Source organism: Microtus ochrogaster, linkage group LG3 (genome assembly GCF_000317375.1).
Source record: "Microtus ochrogaster isolate Prairie Vole_2 linkage group LG3, MicOch1.0, whole genome shotgun sequence".
Classification (NCBI taxonomy): domain Eukaryota; kingdom Metazoa; phylum Chordata; class Mammalia; order Rodentia; family Cricetidae; genus Microtus; species Microtus ochrogaster.
Genome location: NC_022029.1, coordinates 21,222,339 through 21,241,626, shown reverse-complemented (window position 1 = coordinate 21,241,626; position 19,288 = coordinate 21,222,339). Strand labels below are relative to the sequence as shown.

Genomic DNA, 19,288 nt, shown 5'->3' with positions numbered 1-19,288 from the left:
ACCAGTTCTGCTCATGCCTTTGGCTTTCTTTCTGATCTCCATCTTTTTCTTTGCCAGGCTCTCTTTCCTCTCCCTAATTCTTTAACGTACATAATGCTGAATTCAGTCATTACCAGCAGCCTAACTCCACACACACATATAGCAGAATATGTTACTATATCTATCTATCTATCTATCTATCTATCTATCTATCTATCTATCTATCTATCTATCTATCTATCATCTATCTATCTATCTATATCTATCTGTGTGTGTGTTCTATGCGTGTATATATACATATATTTCCTCATATTGCTTCTTTTGGTTAATGATACCATGACATGTCTTGTGCCACCCAAACAACTTAGAATCAGTATAAACCCTCTTCTTCCATCTCCCTTTAAGTCCTTACTCGCCCATCTGCAAATTCTAAACGTATCTGAAATGACCCCCGCCTCCCAGCTGCCTTGGTTGAGCCCTGCTCTTGCTTCCTTCCACCTTGTGGACATCTTCTCACTGTCCTGTTTGTCTTCCAAAAGGGTATCAAAGACTGACCTTTCTAGACGTGTACCCGACGACACAAGCCCTATGATCTGCCCTTGCCTGACACTTTTAATCACTGTCCAAACAGCAGTCACCTTCAGAAGTTCTGTCTCCACGTGCTGGGAGGCCTGCTCACTCCGCCCGCCCGCCCGCAATGCAGCCACACCTAACTTCTCCCTGTTCCCAGGGTACTCCTGTACTTTGACACTTTCCTGACCTCTTCACTGCTGTTTGTAGAATGCTCTTACCCTCCCTCGTCTTTATGTGCCTTAGGTCCCGCATCCTCCAGAGTGCTGCACTGAAACATACACTGAGCACCCTCCGAGTTTTGCTGTCGTTGCTTTGTTTTTTTGGCATTTACAAAACTATGCATGGCGTGGAAGTGTTTCACATCCACCGATGGTAGGAGTCTCCCTAGCCACAAAACTTTGAGAGATGGACTGGACTGCCTACTGTAAGATGTTTGGTTTTCAAAGGCATCTAACAGAAAGCTCATAGATCTAAACTTGATTTCAGTAAGGTTGTCTTTCGCCTTATCTTTGCTTTGGTGACAATGGAAATAGACAAGAGTTTTCCATGTTTTCAATATTAACACTGAAAAATCATGGACACTATGTTCTTAATACTTAATACCCTAAAAGCCAAAGGGGAGGGAGGCAGAGAGAGAGACAGAGAGAGAGACAGACAGACAGAGAGAGAGAGAGAGAGAGAGTTGTTAGACTAGGTATTCAGCCAGGAAAATAAGATCTCTATCATTCCATGACCATCTACCCCCATCTCACCCCCCCCCCCACGCCCAGGCTCAGGCCAGGTTGCCAATTAAGTAATTCTTACCATAATTACCTAGTGAACCTAATGACTTTACAATTTCTGTCCGGTCTCACTGGTCCTGTAGCGTTTGTTTGTTTGTTTGTTTGTTTGTTTTCCCCAATTGTTAAAATAGCTGCTGAGTTTCAAGCCTGAGAGGCTGGCTTCGCAAAAGCTCCCAAGTCAAGGCTGGGGCAGGCAGTCCGTGAAGAGTCGCTTTCTGTGCTCAGCTTCCCTCTACGAACCTCCAGCCTTCTGAATTGAGCCTTCTGTCCTAACCAAGCTCAGAGTTCCTCTCCATTGTGTTCCCTTGGCTTCTGGACAGTAAGACGGTCCCGTGTGCACCTCTGGCCAGGTCGTGCATCATTACGGAGGTCTCAGACACTCCTTACGCCCCCACCCCCATCCCTGTGACAGGGACCTAAAGAGAGCAAGGTGTCTTGTGCGCCCCCCACCCCCGCGGGTCCCGCTGGACGGGAATGTATGGGAGAGAGAGGCAGTGAGGGAACGTGTGTGTGTGTGTGTGTGTGTGTGTGTGTGTGTGTGTGTGTGTGTGTGTGTGTTGCACGCTAGCGCGCAATGGGAGAGAGGGCGCGAGGCACGGAGGGGGAGCTGCGGGCAGAGGAAGGCGGGGCGGCGGGCAGAGGCGGGCAGTCTGGGAGGGGCAGAGACTCAAGCTTCTGCAGTGACACTCGGAGCCAGAGCGCACTCCTTGCCCGGAGAGGCGAGAGAGCGGAGCTAAGCGAGCCGCGTAAGAGCTGCCGCCTCTGTCGCCCGTGCCCTGGGCTCTGCCTTAGCAGCCCGAGCCGGCACCTAGCGAGCCCGCCTGTCCAGCAGCGCCAGCTCCGCGGGCGGGTTCAGCATCCTCCCGCCACTGGGCGCCCGCATCAGTTCGTGCTGCCCCGAGACCTCCGGCGGGGTGCCGCTGCCTGCACTACTTGCTGCAACTTTTGCAGCCGCGTGCGGCCGCCCTTCTGCCCGGCTTGGAAGTTCGCAGCTCCCGCCACAAAGTTGAGACCCTTGAGGAATCGAATTTGCTTTTTCATCTGCCTCTTCCCCAGCGTGCAGGTCCCCCTTGGTTCGTGGATCCTCGTGCTTGACATCTTGGTGGGATCCCGGGACGTGGACTTTCCCCACACACCACATCTTCGGGGAGAGATAAATCAAACAAACTTTCCTCTTCCCGCTAGGAAAAACAAACAAGTTCTTTAAGGTAAGGAGCAAGAGCAAAGCAATCCTCTTTTCCCCGACGCCTTCGTGCGCTGGTACAGATCTGGTCCGACCGCGTTTGCACTCGTGGTCTGGTTCAGGGTCCCGGTTGAGATGCGTCCAAACACAGGGATGGATAAGATCAGAAGTGCCTAGGACAGGGACGTGGGCATCTCTCCCTGTGGCTTGGCCTCGGTGAGTGGCTTTAGCTGGGCAGACACATTTCTAGGGCTGGGGAGCTGGACACGCGACGTCAGGCTGGAGCGGGTCCACGGAACCGCTGGTTTTATCCTAGCCTTCCTAGACACTGAGTTTGGCCTGCTGCGGGTGCGCTTTTGCTTTCCTCCCCGGTTAAAGAACCTTCCCCCTATTCTAGTTCTGCTGGACTGGGTGTTGTGGGGTCGGGGTGGGGGCATCCGCGTGGGTCTGCGAAGCTCGCGGGACTCGCGGCGGGGAGCGTGCAGGCAAGCTCCCCACAGACGGTGATGGCGCTGCGGTGCTGGGGATCTTCTGGGAGTCGCCCAGGAGCCCCGCGCTCTCTTCTCATTTGTCCTCTGCTATGCAGGGCGGCATCCTTAGAGAAACTTCTCTAAGCTGGGTGGTCTGCGTCCCGCGCATACTTTACACAGCAGAACAGAGCAGCTTCGGAGGTCCGGACACCCTCCCGCCGCAGCAGCCACCTTGTGTGGGGACCTCCCCAGTCTGTGTGCCCGCCCGGGGAACGTTCTGGTTCCAGTCACCTTTCTCCTTGTCGCAGCGGTGGGAACTCTCGGAGTCGGAATGCCAGCCTTCAGACCGGCTCCGCTCTTATCCGGCTCTTCCTCTTCGTAAACTGCTGAATTTGGGGCGCCCTTTCATTTTTGTCGCTCGCGCTTCGTTCCCACTCTTCCCCTCTCCCTTGTCCCAGGCTGAAGTCTGAGAGTTCTCGAAGTAGATCGCTTCAACTGCTCTAGGCTGGCCTAGGGTGACGAGGCCCTTTCTGGCCAGAGTATATCGAAGCGGTTCACCCCAATCCTCTATAGGTCACCGCTCTCCTCCTTGGCCCTCCAGAGCGCTGTCCATCTTTGCTCTGGGCATAGTTAGCTCCCTGGAACCAAGATCATGGAGTGACAGAATGAACCTAAGAAAAATTTCTGGTTTTGATTAAAAAAACAACAACAAAACAGAGAATTTTTTAAATAAATTGGGATGGTGATCTATTTACTTCTTGTCTTTTTGTCCTCAAACTACAGGGAATGATTTGTTTATTTGCCCCAAGCTGCAGGTCTCCAACACACTACTTTCTCATTCTCTCTCTCCGCTCTTTTTACTTGCTTTGTGGCCCTTTTTACGATTTTCGGAGAAGAGGGTCTCCACTCCTCCCCATCTCCTCCCACCGGGTCGCCGAGTGCCTGTGAAAACTGGGGGAGTCATCCGTGGAAATAAACAGGACCCCTACGCCATTCCCCGCCCCCCTTCAAACAAGTAAAACCCTCCCTGGGCTCAATCACAAAAGTCGAGATAAAACAGATAAAGCTGCCCTCCCTCCCAAGGGAACTGAGAATTGCACGCCTTTGAATTGTGTTATTATCCTAAAAGGGTGATGGATGGGTGCAAGATGCACCACGCATACGGAGCAGAGTGTGCTGGGGGAGGTCGGCACTCAGTATTATTCATCATTAAGTATTAAGAGTGCTAATAAGGCCATCACCCTAGCCGAAGTCTGTGTTTACACGCACTTGCTTTTATGTCAGTCTCTTGTTCCAGTGGTTTCCGAAAGGGCCAACACCACAACCGTAGTCATTCTCCACACTCATTGCACATATGGGACTGATCAACTGTCAAAAAGATAGATACTGTCATTTTACCAGTTTAACTCCTGAACTTGGAGAGGGCTGCAGCCCTACGAAATGTCATTTTCATCACTTTGCCTTTTCAGAGTTTTAAAAAACTTGGCAACATAATTAATTATGGTCCCAATTCCCATTTTCAATCTAAACCTATATCCAGGATTATATTAAAGTATCCCATCACCCATTCTCTGAAAGTGACTCTTGTGAAATTACATTCCAATTTGGGGGATGGTGGAACAACTGGGAATGCCGCGCCCCCCAAGTAGGAGAGATTAATACTGTTTCAAATTCCTGTCACAAACTCTTCTTCCGGGGGCTAGAGAGATGGCTCAGAGGTTAAGAGCTTTTGAAGCTCTTGCAAAGGGTATCAGTTCTGTTCCAGCACCCACAGCGATCAACTCACAACTTGCTGCAAGTCCAGCTGTGGCTGACACCTGCACGTAAGTGCCCATGTATGCACACGCGTATGCACACACACACACACACACGCACACACGCGCACGCACACACGCGCGCACGCACAAAAGTTAAAATAAATACAACTTGAAAACTCTTTTTTTCCTCTATAGAGAGTTATTACCCATTTCTTCTTTGCAGGGCTCTTTAGTGACTGCCCTTAATCTTCACCATCCGCTTGAGACTTAACAGCTTGCAGCTTTGTCTGTATTCCTATTTCCATTTTTATGTCAGGGCCCCTTACTAATTAAACGTTTATGTCAAAGACTCGGGCTCATGGCAGCAACACTTTTTTAACTAGTAACTATCGTAAAAAAGAAGCTAGAACTCTGTAATGGGTCCAGATTGCTAGGAGTTATATGTGGTTTAAGTTATGCGTTTATTTGAGCAGAATCAAAAACAACTTTTGATGATTTGCACATCCAGTTTTTAATCTCTGAAGATGTAACAAAACGTATAATTTCAAACCATCCTCGTAAAAACAATGAAGCCTCAACCTTAGTTTACTCGTTCTGGGTCTTAGCATCCATGTACTGAGGTGAGAATCTCAGAGAGAAAAAACTCACGTCATAACTTTGCTATATGGTGCAGAAGAATGCAACATCCCCAGGAGCCAAAGCAGGTTGGTCTTTGTGTAACTTAAAGATTTTTCACTGACACTATGATTTTGGCCCCTTTGACTTTAGGTTTTCTCACATGGATTTATCAGCCAGACACTGCCTGTTTTGCAGGAAAACATGTATTTTAAAGCTCTAACGAATTATTGGAAATGAAAGAAAGGTATCCAGTGTTGATTTCTTAGCGGTTCTAGTCCGGCTACTCAGAGATCAAAATGCTCTGTTTTAAAGTTGACTAACACACACACACACACACACACACACACACACACACACACACACATTGTGACTAGAATGAAAGCATTTCAAGTTGTCGCAGGGGCAGATTAGGAATGATTATCGGAAGACATGAACAGTATGTGATTCCCACATAATTGCACAAATTCTATTATTTCAGTGTCTTTGTCCTTGGTTTCCTTGTGATGAGGTGGTTGATACTTTCCCATAAGTATTGTTATTTTCCCCCATTCTCTTGATGTCTGGTTTGATAACTGAACCGACAGAAGCACCCAGTCAAGGAATCATCCCTGCCAACCCCTAGGAAGAGCAGATATGGCACAACCAACACAAAACGATTCCACCTAATCCTTGAAATAGTTTCTATGTTCTCTAAGAATTTACTTTGGAATGGTTACTTGGAAAAATATAATTTATCCATCCTCTGTCGGCTCATTCCCTTGCCTGTAGCCTCGACGCAGCTGAGTTGTTGAAAAGCTGACAACACAAACATGTGCTTTAAAACTGATCTTAAAGCACAACTCCGCTGGTATTTAAATACCAGCCCCCCCAAAAAAACCCTCTGTATTAAAGCTAGAGACATAGATCAGTGATCAACAGCACTTGTTGCTCTTGCAGAGGACCTGAGTTCAGTTGCCAGTACCCACCTAGTGGTTTGCAATGGTCTATAATCTGAGGTCCAGGGAATCCAATGCTGTCTTTTGACCTCTGAGGGCAGGAACCATGTGTATGGTGCACATACATACACACAGGCAAAACACTCATGCACATAAAATAAAATAAATGCATCTTTTTAAAATGCTATGCGTTTTATTCCCTATAGTCTGGATAGTTTCTACTTCCTATATATTACAAGGGATAAAAAAATAAAATCAATGGGAGGCTGGAAGGAGGCAGAAATTTTTTTTCAATAAAAAAAATAAAATGACAAGCTTCTTTGTTGATTTCCCACTAGGAATAAAAGTAAATACAATAAATGCAGTAGTTTTTTTCACACAGTAGTACGCAGACCATAATTTCAGAAAGCAGGGCACATAGTGTATTTGTGCAAATTTGTGTGTCTCGACACTTCTGAGATGTCACCTGGCACTTGCCCAGGGTTGCTCAAAAAAATCTGTTGTAAGCAGCTTACTTCTTAACTTCCAAATCTAGAGAGGCCAGACCCATGCCTCTTGCTTTGCAGTCTAATAAAAACCTGCAAAGAACAAATCCACAAATTTCACTCTTCTGAAATATTTTAAAAACGTAAATTGTATAGATAACATAAATGCTCCAAATAAAAAAATCTTCTTGTGTTGCATTTTACAGCTTAAGAGTAGAACATTTGGTGGGTGTGGAGTAGGGCAGCACAGCTCTGTGGACTCATCCCTTTGTGGAGTAAGGGCAGCACAGCTCTGTGGACCCATCCCTTTGGGATGAGGAACCAGGTCTGACCACAGAGTAGCTGAACCCTGGGCCCTGCTGCAATGTCCTGTCAAGAACTCAGTGAACAGGATCCCATTGAGGCTTCAGTTTAATGTCCCCGGTTCTCAAGAGCACAGAGGGTTGCAGGGTTTGACGTTGTTAGTCTTGCCATCACTTGGAAACAGACTTTAACTTGTTTGGTGAATGCACTGAGTTTTTCATTTGTCAGTTTTTCTATTATAAATTTGGATGACACATACCGAGTATAACTTGGTAATTATGACAAAATCCTAATACACAAAGAGTGAGATTCATATCATTGGCAAAGGTTTTGCTATTTACATGTTTTGCTATTTATTGGTAGCAGGTATGTGAGAAACAGTGCTAACTTGAAAAGGCCTTTTTGTTTAGGATTGGCCGATCTTTCCAGCTTGGATGCTGCAAGTGTCAAGAGACTGTAGAAAGTGAACAGTTACAATTTATAGAACATTGTAGTAAAACAAGACCCATAGCCAGTTTATACATCTCGAGATGGCGATGATGACTCCCTGGAGTTGCCTTGGCTGTCTTAGAACTGGCTCATAAGCACTCGAAAGCACACAAAGTATATAGGCATGGCCAAGTAAAACGTTACACATTTTATACCAGAAATAAAATATATTTCATATTATCATATAAGTAAATCCACACAATGTAAGGATGCATGATCCATCTTGGTGTTAAAATGCATTTAAAAACACATAGTAAGTACACAGTAAGTACACTTTCTCTTCTGTAGATGCAGGAGTATATGCTTGTATGTCTTCACATAGTTCTAAATGCTATGTGCCACTTGGTGTCACTCAGGATATACGTTCACCAGAATTCATTATCAAAAGCTTTAAATATGGATAGATTCTGACATTTGTGGGTCAAGTCATTGAATAGCCATTTATTACCACAGCAGGGACAAAGATGAGGCACAAGAGCTGCCTCCCCAGCCTGGTTTCATTTTTTTTTCCCGTTGCTTCCTTCCATAAGCATTACTGGTGGTTGTTCAAAGTCCAAGGTGATTTATGAAAATCTGCTTTGAAAACTTAAATTTTTAATGGAGAAATGCAGCTGCCTCTTAAATGGAAGCTAAAAGCCAACACTAGCCGTTTTGGTGGCAAGATTCTATGCTAGCAAATGAGCTAGATGTGAGGAAAATCTCCTGCTCAGCTTGTAAGAAGGAGGGACTGACAAGAAAATAACTTTTATATTAATTTTAAAATAATTTTATTGTTCAGGGTCCTCTACAAATACAAAAATGAGCCAGCAGTAACAGTAAAATCATGTCAGCTAGGATCTTAAAGAGATAGATTAAGATTAAGCCAAACAGAAAGGAGACATATTACTACGGAATATGTATGTGTATATGCATGTATCCATACACATGCATGCATGTCCTAAAGCTTTTTTTTCCCCCGGTGGGGATGGTGGGTGTGAAGGAGAACTAATACTAAACTTCCCTCTAGTTTCCTCTTCTAATTATTTTGTCTCTGGTATTTTAACAAAAGTTATAACTAGGGCTGGCTTTGTAGGTCACACATAGAAATACAATGGCCTCAGGCTTCCTTGATGCCCTCAGGAAATTAAAAAAAAAGTATATTCTGATCACAGTTTCTCTTCCCTCATTTTGTCCCAGATCCTTCCACCTCCCCACCCACCTAACTCTCTCCCTTTAGGAAACAAAGAGGCAAATATAAAACAAACCAGTAGAATTAAACAAGTAAACAAACAGGAAAAAAAGCTTATAAAAAGCATGAGACACACACACACGCGCACACACACACACACACACACACACACACACCCTCCATAAAAACACAAAACTGGAAACCACAGTATATAAGTGAAAATATATATTAGCCGTAAGTAAAAAGATTTGCCCCCAAAAGCATTATGAGACAAAACATCTCCAAAAATAATATTTATTTTATTTTATGTGTCCATTTGCTGTTGGGCATGGGGCTGGCCCTTAAGTATGGTTTATATACCCAGTGAGACTCCATTAGAGAAAACTGTTTTGGCTTTTATTTGTTTGTTTTGTCTGTGAACAGTTGTCAAACTGCAGATAGCTCTGGTTAGGGATAAGAACTGTGTCCACTTTCCCTCCATTTCTGGGATGCCATGTGTCTTGGACCTGGGCAGGCCCTGTGCCTGCTGCCACAGTAGCTGGGCTCCTATGTGTATCATTCCTGTTGTGTCTAGAAAACACTGTTTCCTTGGTCTCTTCCATCCCAGCTAGCTGTTCCAACCCTTCTTTCTTCTTCCCTCCAGAGCGCCCTGCGCCCCGAGTCTTGACTGCATCTCCATTTCATAGTTGCCTTACAAATTTATCTTTGCATATTGCTCTGGTGCAAATTTGAGATGAAATGTTCTGATGTGAATTAGATGGGACAAATAACCTGCAAGGTTAGGTCCCGTGGATATTTCAGAATTTGAGTTTTAATTCAGAATATTTCAGAATTTTAAGTATAGTGAAAGACATAAATGCTCTTTCCAACCACGGACGTAGAGGCTTCCAGAGACTGTAAAACCCACCAACTCACAGCCCGGGATAATGTCAGCTTGATAAAGCAGATGTCACCACAAAAGCACAAGTACCTCCTCCTGATATGAAAATTAAATGACAAAGATTGATTTAAATTTGTTTTTATCTATAAGGAAAGAAACCCTGTGTACACGTATAAATGCATGAACACACTCGGCATGTCAGGTAGCCACTCCAAAGTTTCTGACCTTTCTAAGTGAAAGCAAGAGGCGAGATAGTGATTTGTAATCAGCCCTGTCCACAATCCACTCTTGAAACAGACCAGGGCACGTTTGAAAGGCACAGTGATTTCCACTAAAGGTAATGACGATATCCAGTTCACCGTAGGGTGCTATTGTAAAAAAAAAAACACCATATATACTACAGCACATATGTAATGCAACGCTGCAGATTTGCACTCTAGCATGTAGACAGAAAACTACAAAATGAGAGTGTTGAAGTAAGATGAAAATGCCTCCAAATAAACCTGTCATTACTGTGAAGAATAGTTGTGCTTATCTGCATAAGCATTTATAAATCAATAGCTATCATGTCAGCAGAATTGGAAAACTCCTGTACTCCGGAAGTTGAACTCACTTTCCACTTTTTCATGCATACTGTGCTGCATTTTGAAAGTTTCCTTGAAAATTTAGTTTTCTACGAAGTTGTTAGTTATTAACTGGTATTAAAGTTGTTTATGTGTTTTGGATTTCAAGCACAGATGCAAATGTTGTATTCATTAACATTGTTGTTGTTCTAGAGAAGCCTTGGCTATTTGCAAAGTGTTTCCACATCCCTTGATTTCCATAATATCTTGCTGCTAATGAAAAATCTAAGGCATTAACTCAATGAAGACACCTAAATTCAAAAGCACTTTTTAACTATAGCCCTAATTCCTTGGTTGAAAAACAAAATGGTTTTTTAAAATTCTATAAAATTTGAGTCGAAATTAATGACAACTTAATTTGTATATATAAAATTTGCTTTTTTCCCCTTATATTTTATTGACTGAGAATATCACTTCCTTATGAAACCTAAGGTCCTGGGCTCTAATCCTTGGGTCCCAGCTCCAGCAGATGTTCTCCGACCTTCACATGTGGTAGAGGCATGTGCGCAGTCCCACGTACAAATAAATAAAAGCAAAATGATTTTGTGCTGTCTACTAAATGTTTCTGGATGGCTTAAGGAATTATTTAAGTACTTTTAAGGAAAATATTTTAAAGCTTTTACATTTAAATTATTCTTTAGTTCAAAAGTAAAAAAAATAGTCCCTCTGGTTCCAAAAGGCATAGGAGGTGTGTAGGGTAAACAGATAAATATTGGTCCACAAGTTTCTTTCTAGAAAGAAATCTTTTTTTTTTTTTTTGATGAGAAATCGCTGGAAGTAAAATGGGGCAGCCTCTTCCGAGCATGTGCATGCTAACACAATCTCCAGCTCACCCCTGCAGTCAGTCAGTCTTCACATATGATGCTCCATCGTAGAAGGCAACGCAGGTATCGGTTGCTGTTAATCCACTCGTGACTATGAAATTGCTTCTTGCGGGCTTCTCTCCTTCATCGCTTCTCCTCTCTTTGGTCTGACTGACCAGCTTTCGAAGTCTCTGGGTCTTGAGTGCTGCAAGATATGCTATTTTTTTGAGTCAGTTATCTGTTGTTTTTTATGTAAGTGTGTACATACGCAAGTACATCCACATGTATGTATTCATTGATAATTGACAGATACTCAAATACCTTAGAATTTTTCAGAGGGGAAAGATATAAAATGATTTTCTTTTAGTAAGTAGAAACTATTAAGAAGAGTTGGGGTTAGAAAAATGAGTTGGACATTTACTTGAGACACGTAACCTATAATACTGAAACATTTAAATGATATATAGTGACTGTATCACTAGCAAACAAAAATCCAAACTCATCCAAGTTAATTGCATTTAATAGTTCTTTAGTCCTTTTATTCTGTAAACTGTGATGTTCTTTAGTGGTAAGGACTAAGGTAGTTGAGTTCTATGATTGAAAAAATTATTTCTAAAAACATGGATGAAATTGTACATTTCAGCAGAACACTGAGACTGTTGTAGACATATACAAAACAAAAACAAAAACTCCAGAATATTCTAAAAGCTTAAAACCCATAAAAACAAAATCAAACAAAGGTTCAGACTGTGCAAGTATGTCCTTACACCCATACCATATGATGGCACCAAACCTGCCCTATAATTTTTTTATTTATTGTATATACAGTATTCTGCCTACATGCATGCCTGCAGGCCAGAAGAGGGCAACAGATCTCATTACAGATGGTTGTGAGCCACCATGTGGTTGCTGGGAATTGAACTCAGAACCTTTAGATGAGCAGGCGGAGCTCTTAGCCACTGAACCATCTCTCCAGCCCTCCTATAATTTTTTAAAATAGTCTACATTTCAGATTTGCTCAGACTTACAAAGTAACAGTAGCCACAATTAGTTTCTGTGCTTTCTTCCCCTTTGAAAGCTCCCATTTTGTGTGGTGACTGTTGAATGTTCATACTGGTCTTTCTAGCCCATCTTATAGTATTTTCATTGAAAAGGCAGTAAAGAGGAAAGCACACATCTAACTGTATATGTTACTGCTTTGGGAGAAGAAGGTGACATTAATTTTGAGTCTGAATTCCCATATTGAGTCCGTATTTGTGGTTTGTCATCTCTATATTCGTACACTTTGCTTATATTGTTTCATCACCATTTGTTTAAAACTCACCATTAATTGTGACTGTTGCGTCTGTCTGCATCATCAGCTTTTTGATAGTGTCCTTTTTATTAATTACCTCTTAATCCAAGAATAACAATGCAGAACATCCCAGAAACCGCCTAATCCTCAGTGATATAATCTCAGCCTGTGAATCTTAAATCCTATCCCAGAGCTAGCTCGTGAGAAGTCTGAGTCACTAATGTCTGACCCAGTTGTAAGTCAGTGGTATGCAGTGAGTGCTGTGGACCCCAGCAGAGATCCTGGAGGACAGAGGCTACAGAAATAAAACCAAGAGTTTGCTGCTCTGTGATTAGTTTCAAAACCTCCAGGTCTTTCCTTTTCCCCAGTGTTCTACTATCCCCTCTGTCTTGAAAGGAAATAAGCAGGCAGAAAAGGGTAAGTGGGGTAGAGAATGGAACTATGGTGGGGGTAGCAAGGGGTAACTAAGACTAAACTTGGAAAGGCCACGTGGAAACCTGCTACTGCAGAAGTTTTCTAAAAAGCATACGTAAAAAGAGTTGAAATGGAATGACCCCATTTGAGAGGATAATGCCTTTCCCAGATGTCATCTGCTATCAAATACGAAGACTAGTACTAGATATGACCTCCAAAAGCAATACAGGTTATTATGTCGCTCTTACTTACCTTCCAGTACTTGATAATAAGACCCTATTTGAAAGAATCCATTTATGCAAATAGTTTGAATTGTTGAAGACACCATATACTTGAGTTATAGGACACAGAGAAATCTAGTTGTCGTTAACCTGGGAGCTTTATCTCTCCTGGTTACTTTTTTATAGTGCTAGAAGCAGGTATTAGGGGATAAAAAGTTATCAATGTGATCTATGCAAGCTACAATAGTGAGTGACCTGGAAAGGTGTACCTACTGGTGCAATAGTGTCACAAATGTTACTATAGTAACCAACCACTTTCCAATTGGGTTTAAGGTGTGCTGTAGAAAATGGAGCCCATGAGTGTACTCTTAAGTAGGCCAAGAACCTGTGCCTAATAGGCCATAGACCCTATAAAAGAACTTACAATTATTATTTAGCTAAATAGACATAGAATTAAACTATATCCTAAATATTTATCTTTATATCTATATAGTAGTGCAGCTCTCAACCTTTGTTGCAGATGAATTTTTTTTTTTTTAGTATATGGGAATTGATACAGAGACTTACAATTGGTCAACATGCAGAGAATTAGAGAGTATAAATTGCTTATCCCTAGATGGAGCATGTATATCATTTGCTCTCTGGCAAGGATAAGGGGACTTCACAAAAGAGAGGGCAGACAATTGTAAGATCCAGGGAGAATAGAGGGTCTCTGTGAAACTGCCCAAGGGTCATGACAGGAATACTACATGATGTGAACTCGAATCAGCTGTGGCTGAAAATCCAAGACCTCCACAAGATCAAGCCAGTCAAAATCCCAGCATCAGTGGGGGAAGGACCATGCAGTCCCATCCCAACCTAAAGAGCCACTGGCAATTGGTAGTTGCTATAGGAAGGAAAATCAGTTTATTTCAGATGTGGCCTCCTGATAGGCAAGCCATATTTGAACATGCGGCCCTACACCAGTGTACATGCTGGTAACAAGAGTGGACTCACTGGACATAAAGAGCACATGAAGTGGGGAGGAAAGAATTGGGGAAGAATGGGAAGACCTGGAAGGGAGAGAGTGTGGGGTGGGAAGGGGTTAGATTTGATTTTTTTTTTTAAAAAAATGATAATTTCACCCATGAAAGTTTCAATAATTTTTCTTTTCAAATTCAACTGAAAAAAATATCTCCCAAGCACACAAAAATGTTTTAATCCAAGTTACTAGTACATAGGAAAATTTACTTTCCTTTGGAAAAATGAGGAAATGTATCACTTTCATTCTGTGGGATGAGTCAGAGCATGGACTGTAAGCTTTAAAACACAGAGGTAGGTGAAGCTACCGTAAAGAGCTCTCTCGTGGAAACTCAGCCTTCTTGACCTTCTTTTATGCAAAATTATGTCAAGTTAATGGGGATAAGAAGCATGTCCATGGACATACACACAAACACACACACACACACACGTGGTCAGTATCTTGGCCCTTCTCTTCTGCTTCCATATAGGGTCTAATTAAATAGGTACCTACTCATTTGCCAGACAAACAAATCAGTAAAGACAGATCAGTTTGATGTGGAAACTCCTCCTATCCTTGCTTTTTGAAAACATGCTGAAACATGTCTTTATTATTTAATACAGTTTTGACAGCTGAGACTTTAGCTCAGCGGTAGAGTGCTTGCCTTGTATTCATAAGGCCCAGGTTTCTTCCCCAGTCCCCATTGTGTAAAAAAATATCCATTTGTGCAGCTAGTTTGAGTACCTACCTTACATGATTTGTGTGTGAATGGAGAACAGGTTTAGTTTAAAAGCATTCATGTTTAATTTGAGGAATTGTGGTCTCCACACTAGATGAGGACATGAAGACCGGGATTCAGGGATGTACTCTAGAGTTCAAGAACTGGTAGAAGGTTAGCCACCTGTTGGGCACCTTGGATCTTCTACCTCCTCATTAGTCATTTTTTTTTTATTTTTTTTCACTCTGCTATGACAGTCTTTGAGCTCTCTAAACTTGAATAAGTAAATGACTATAGAAATTTCATGGTGGAGAAAGATGGGAAAGAACACAGAACAGTCCTGTACTTAAGTCAGGTACCGGCAAGAAAATCAAGGTTTAAATTGATGGGACAGTAAGATGTGGATAAGTCATTAACCTGAGACTTGGAGACATGAGCTAGATGAGAGAGCTAAACAGAGAAAGCGAAAGAAAGCTGCCTTCCCAGCAGGTTCTCAGAATGACTAGGAGGTCAGAACTTGCGTCCTTGGAGGATATTATCTCATCTTTCCAAAATGTGTCTGTTTGGAGAAAGGGGACTGGAGTTTTTAGAAGAAAAATATATTTAACAACTATTACTTTTAAATTCTTTTTTACAGAATTTACAGCAACAAGACATTTCTGTGTCATTTCCTCTTCTTTTAAATTCTTTTTTACAACAACAAGACATTTCTGTGTCACCTCCTCTTCTTTTTTCTATGAGTAAGTATACTTTAGTTTCGCCATTTTTAACTATTTAATATCCCTCATCCACTTACCCATTCATCTATGACTTTCATGATCTTTAGTTTACTTATTTAAGAATAAGATGATAGGTGTTAATTTTATAAGAGTTTCAAAATTAAAAAAAAATGCATGAAAATCAAAGATTTTTGGGAGCCAAAGCCATCTACAACCCGAATATTTGAGTGCAGCCTAGCAGCTACAAGCATCCTTATGCTACTGGGCCAGTCTCAGGACAAAGCCCAGGCCTGCTGAACCAGAATGCACTATGCTGGCAAAGCTGAGTGATTTTTGTGTTAGTTTGAAATTTTAACACTCCTATCCTAAGATCAGAGTGTATTCTAATGCATTTCAAAGGAATATCCCTTCCCCAAGGAGATAGAATGTGCTCTATTCTGACGGAATTATTTCTGTGTTCTTGTGGAGAGAAGACATATATTCCCAGCACATCGGGTCATCTGCCTCATGCTCCTTTGCCCACAGCACTCTTATCCTTGAGATATACTCAAAACATTCAGGATATACTTCCGGCTACTTCGGTTCCACAAAGTAACCTGTTACACATATTCCTTTTTTCTCTTCAGATCATGCTATTACCTGGAAAAATAATTCTACTCTTTGGTAATGAGCCAATTTCGTTATTTTGATCCTGAGCTCTGGGATTAGCATTATTAACTGTTGAACACTTAGGGAAGTCATGTGTACAGACAGGATTTAAGCTGGCTGTCTGTGAAAATGTATGACTAGATTTCCCTGATTTTGTCGGTGCTTGAATCTTACAAAAGGAACAGAAGCTTGTGACTAGAGAAACGGTTAAGGGCGTTTCAGCACAGGGGCGTGTGCTCAGAGTGCAAAGCAGACTGGGAGAAAGTTGAAGAAATGAGTTTTTCAGAGTGAATCAGAGTTGGAGGACTAGACTCTCATGCAGCAGAAATTTTTTAGCTTCTTGTTAATGGAAAGCCATCTGACACCCCCATTTTTTTCTAAAATTATATTAAAACAGACTTTTTTAAATAAAGGTAACAATGTGGATATTATACAAAGTATAAAAGCAGGACAGAGAGATGCAATATGTAAATAATGTTTGGCATTTGAATAGGAGAGATGGCATGCTAGCAGGTGGGCTGGCAGGATTTGATGGCTAACAGAACATGGATGTTATCCATGTTCTTCACTGATAGCTTCAAGGACTGATCTGCTGTTGTGGTGAAGCACCCTCTGCCCTTCACACAGCATCTCAGGCTTCCAGCTGCCTTGTCGGGATCTATGCCTCCGTGATCAAATATGAACTCTGAGGCTCAGAGCAGGGCCATGCTCTACCTGCAGTCATAGTGGCACAGGGATGTTCTGCCAGAAGGAAATTCAAATCTGATTGTGAGCTAAGAGAGGCTACTGCTATGCCATTTTCCTCTGCTGGGCAATCTGAGTTAACATGGGGCATCTCAGAATGAATTGAGAGGCTATAGCAAGCTGCCATCCCTTCGTTTTTCTCACTTGCCAGAGACTTGCAGGATTTTTCTGATAGGACACAGTCTAGATTACTTTGGTCTTTGATATTAGCATTTCCAAAGCAGATAATATAATTCAGCAAATATTTATTTTGTGACTATTTTGTGCAAGCAAGCTAAAAATAAAAACTACCTAAGGTTGTAAATAGAGATAAAAAGAAATTTCTGCTCATAAACTTGTGTCCTGTAAATCTCACAAAGAGCATTTCTATAGGGGCAAAAATACATATATAAAATACAATTCTAATGAGTTAGGGGAGAACATAAGAAGCAATCTGGTTTCAGCAAAGGACTGTGACTCTTCCATTTCTGAAGCACCTCCCCCGGGCTGGGACATTGTACTGGGTTACTGACATTATACAGAAGGGGGTTCAGATAATAAACCATGTAAGGAAATAGTACCTTGTCACCATCCTCAGAGGCTCCCTGGAGTCTATAGAGCACTGTTTTGGTGCCTGACATTTTAAACAACTCCTTAAAGCCTTCCTGGTGCCTCTTGATGTTCCTTCATCGTAGTTTCCACTCTGTTTCATTTTGGCCCTCAGATGAGCTGAGAGGTTCCCCTGTCTGCTTTACTCTGGCATTAGCGTCTTACTCCTCACCTGACATGAGGCAGGACCTGTTTTCCTAGCCCTGTGACCTCCTGCAACAATTATGAAACCATTTCCTCCAAGATTGAAATATTGTATCATACAGGAAATCTCCTTAAGCGGGAAGGTAAATAACTCAAAATAACCTCAGGAAGTCCCTGAAACTGACCAGATTCACTAGCAACCCAGCCATGGAAAGCAATAAAAGCTAAGAGCCCCTCTCAGCAGAAGAAAGCTGAGCTGCAAAGATTCTTACAGACTCTGAGGGCAGAGCAGCTGACAGCAAGAAGAAGAAACTAACTGTGCTGCCTTTAATAGGCTGAGACCAACTGAGGCACTTGGAAAGGAAATTCTAACTTGTTGAGCTCTCTGCAGGCTGTGCCCTGGGCTCTAGCTTCCCAGTTCTGCTGGCTATCATCATTGCTGGGGTGGACTTTGATGATGGCATTTTATACTCACCCATACTCCTGTAAGTAACGCCAGTAAAACTCATTGCTTCACCAAGTGGGACACTGGTGGTTCCTGTCATGGTTCCCTCTCTGCGGTAAGTAGATGTATGTGTGTGTTGTTTCCCCCGGGATAAGTTTTGTCACACAACACCAACAGCAAATCCCTCTTGGCTGGTAGTTGCAGTTAACACACAGATGGTGTGAGTTCTGAGAGAACACCTGCTGTTCTGCCCCTCTGTCTTTCTTAGTGTCTGCTCCATTCAAAGTTCCTTCCAATTCCAATGTCCCTAGCTCTGTAGACCTTCCTCTGTATTCTAGCCTTTAGTAAGCCCCTGCTTAGTTGTTCTTCCTCACAGCTGCAGTCTCTGACCTCAGAGCATGGAAGACCCTCCTTCCCTGTCTTCTTCAGCCCATTTTCTGTATGGGGCCTATTCCTCTCTGGAATGGGCATATTAAGCCAAGGTCATTCTTTTTGTTCTTGGTCTCTCTGCCCACAGTGTGAGCCTGACAGGTGCAAGCACTTCGCAAATCTTGTTCATTGCTGAATCAGAGTCTCTCAACCAGATGTTAGCACAGCCTCTGTACCCAAGCAGTGCTTGGCCACTTGCCCATTGCGCTCTGTGGTTCCACCATGTTTGCCATTCTAACACAGCTTCTTCTTGTTGGTGGGCCTTGGTTTTAATTACATCACTAGGGGCTGCCTTATAAAAGCTTTCTTTGATCAAGGCATTCTGGAAGACGCGGCCCATGTGTTTAGCAGACACAGCTGGAGAATCACCAAAACAATTCTCAAAACCAGGTTTGTCATACAAACAGCAGTGTCTTTGAACTTGAATCATTAAATACCTTGTTTTGTGGGTTAGTGTGAGGATTAGAATGTTTATAGTCTTTTGGAAAAATGACACACTTTACCTGCGGTTGAGAGAAAGTGGTGAAAATTTAAGGTTGTTGCTTATGGACGAGAAGAGAGAAGAGTCTGCGAGTCTTTGTAGAGTCCTCTTTCTGACTCTAGTTTTCTCTGTTATTCTGACTTTTATCATTCTTGCTCACAAACAGAACCCGTGCATCTTAGTGCAGAGGGACCAGTGACTAACCCACAAGGTCCAACAGGACCAGGGCATCTCAGTGCACAGGCTCCTGTGACTAGCCCACAAGGTCCAACAGGACCAGGGCATCTCAGTACAGAGGGACCAGTGACTAACCCATGAGGTCTAACAGGACCAGAGCATCTCAGTGCAGAGGGTCCAGTGACTAACCCATGAGGTCTAACAGGACCAGAGCATCT

General features: G+C 42.6%; 1 protein-coding gene across 1 annotated transcript in view; it reads left to right on the top strand.

The window, feature by feature from the left end:
- The first annotated feature begins 2,118 nt into the window (after nt 1-2,118).
- Nucleotides 2,119-19,288, top strand: part of Ndnf (neuron derived neurotrophic factor) — a 40,769-nt gene continuing 23,599 nt past the window's right edge. Inside the window, exon 1 of the mRNA XM_005360628.3 lies at nt 2,119-2,542. The gene's annotated coding sequence lies outside the window, so the exon portion shown is untranslated. The remainder of the gene's footprint in view (nt 2,543-19,288) is intronic.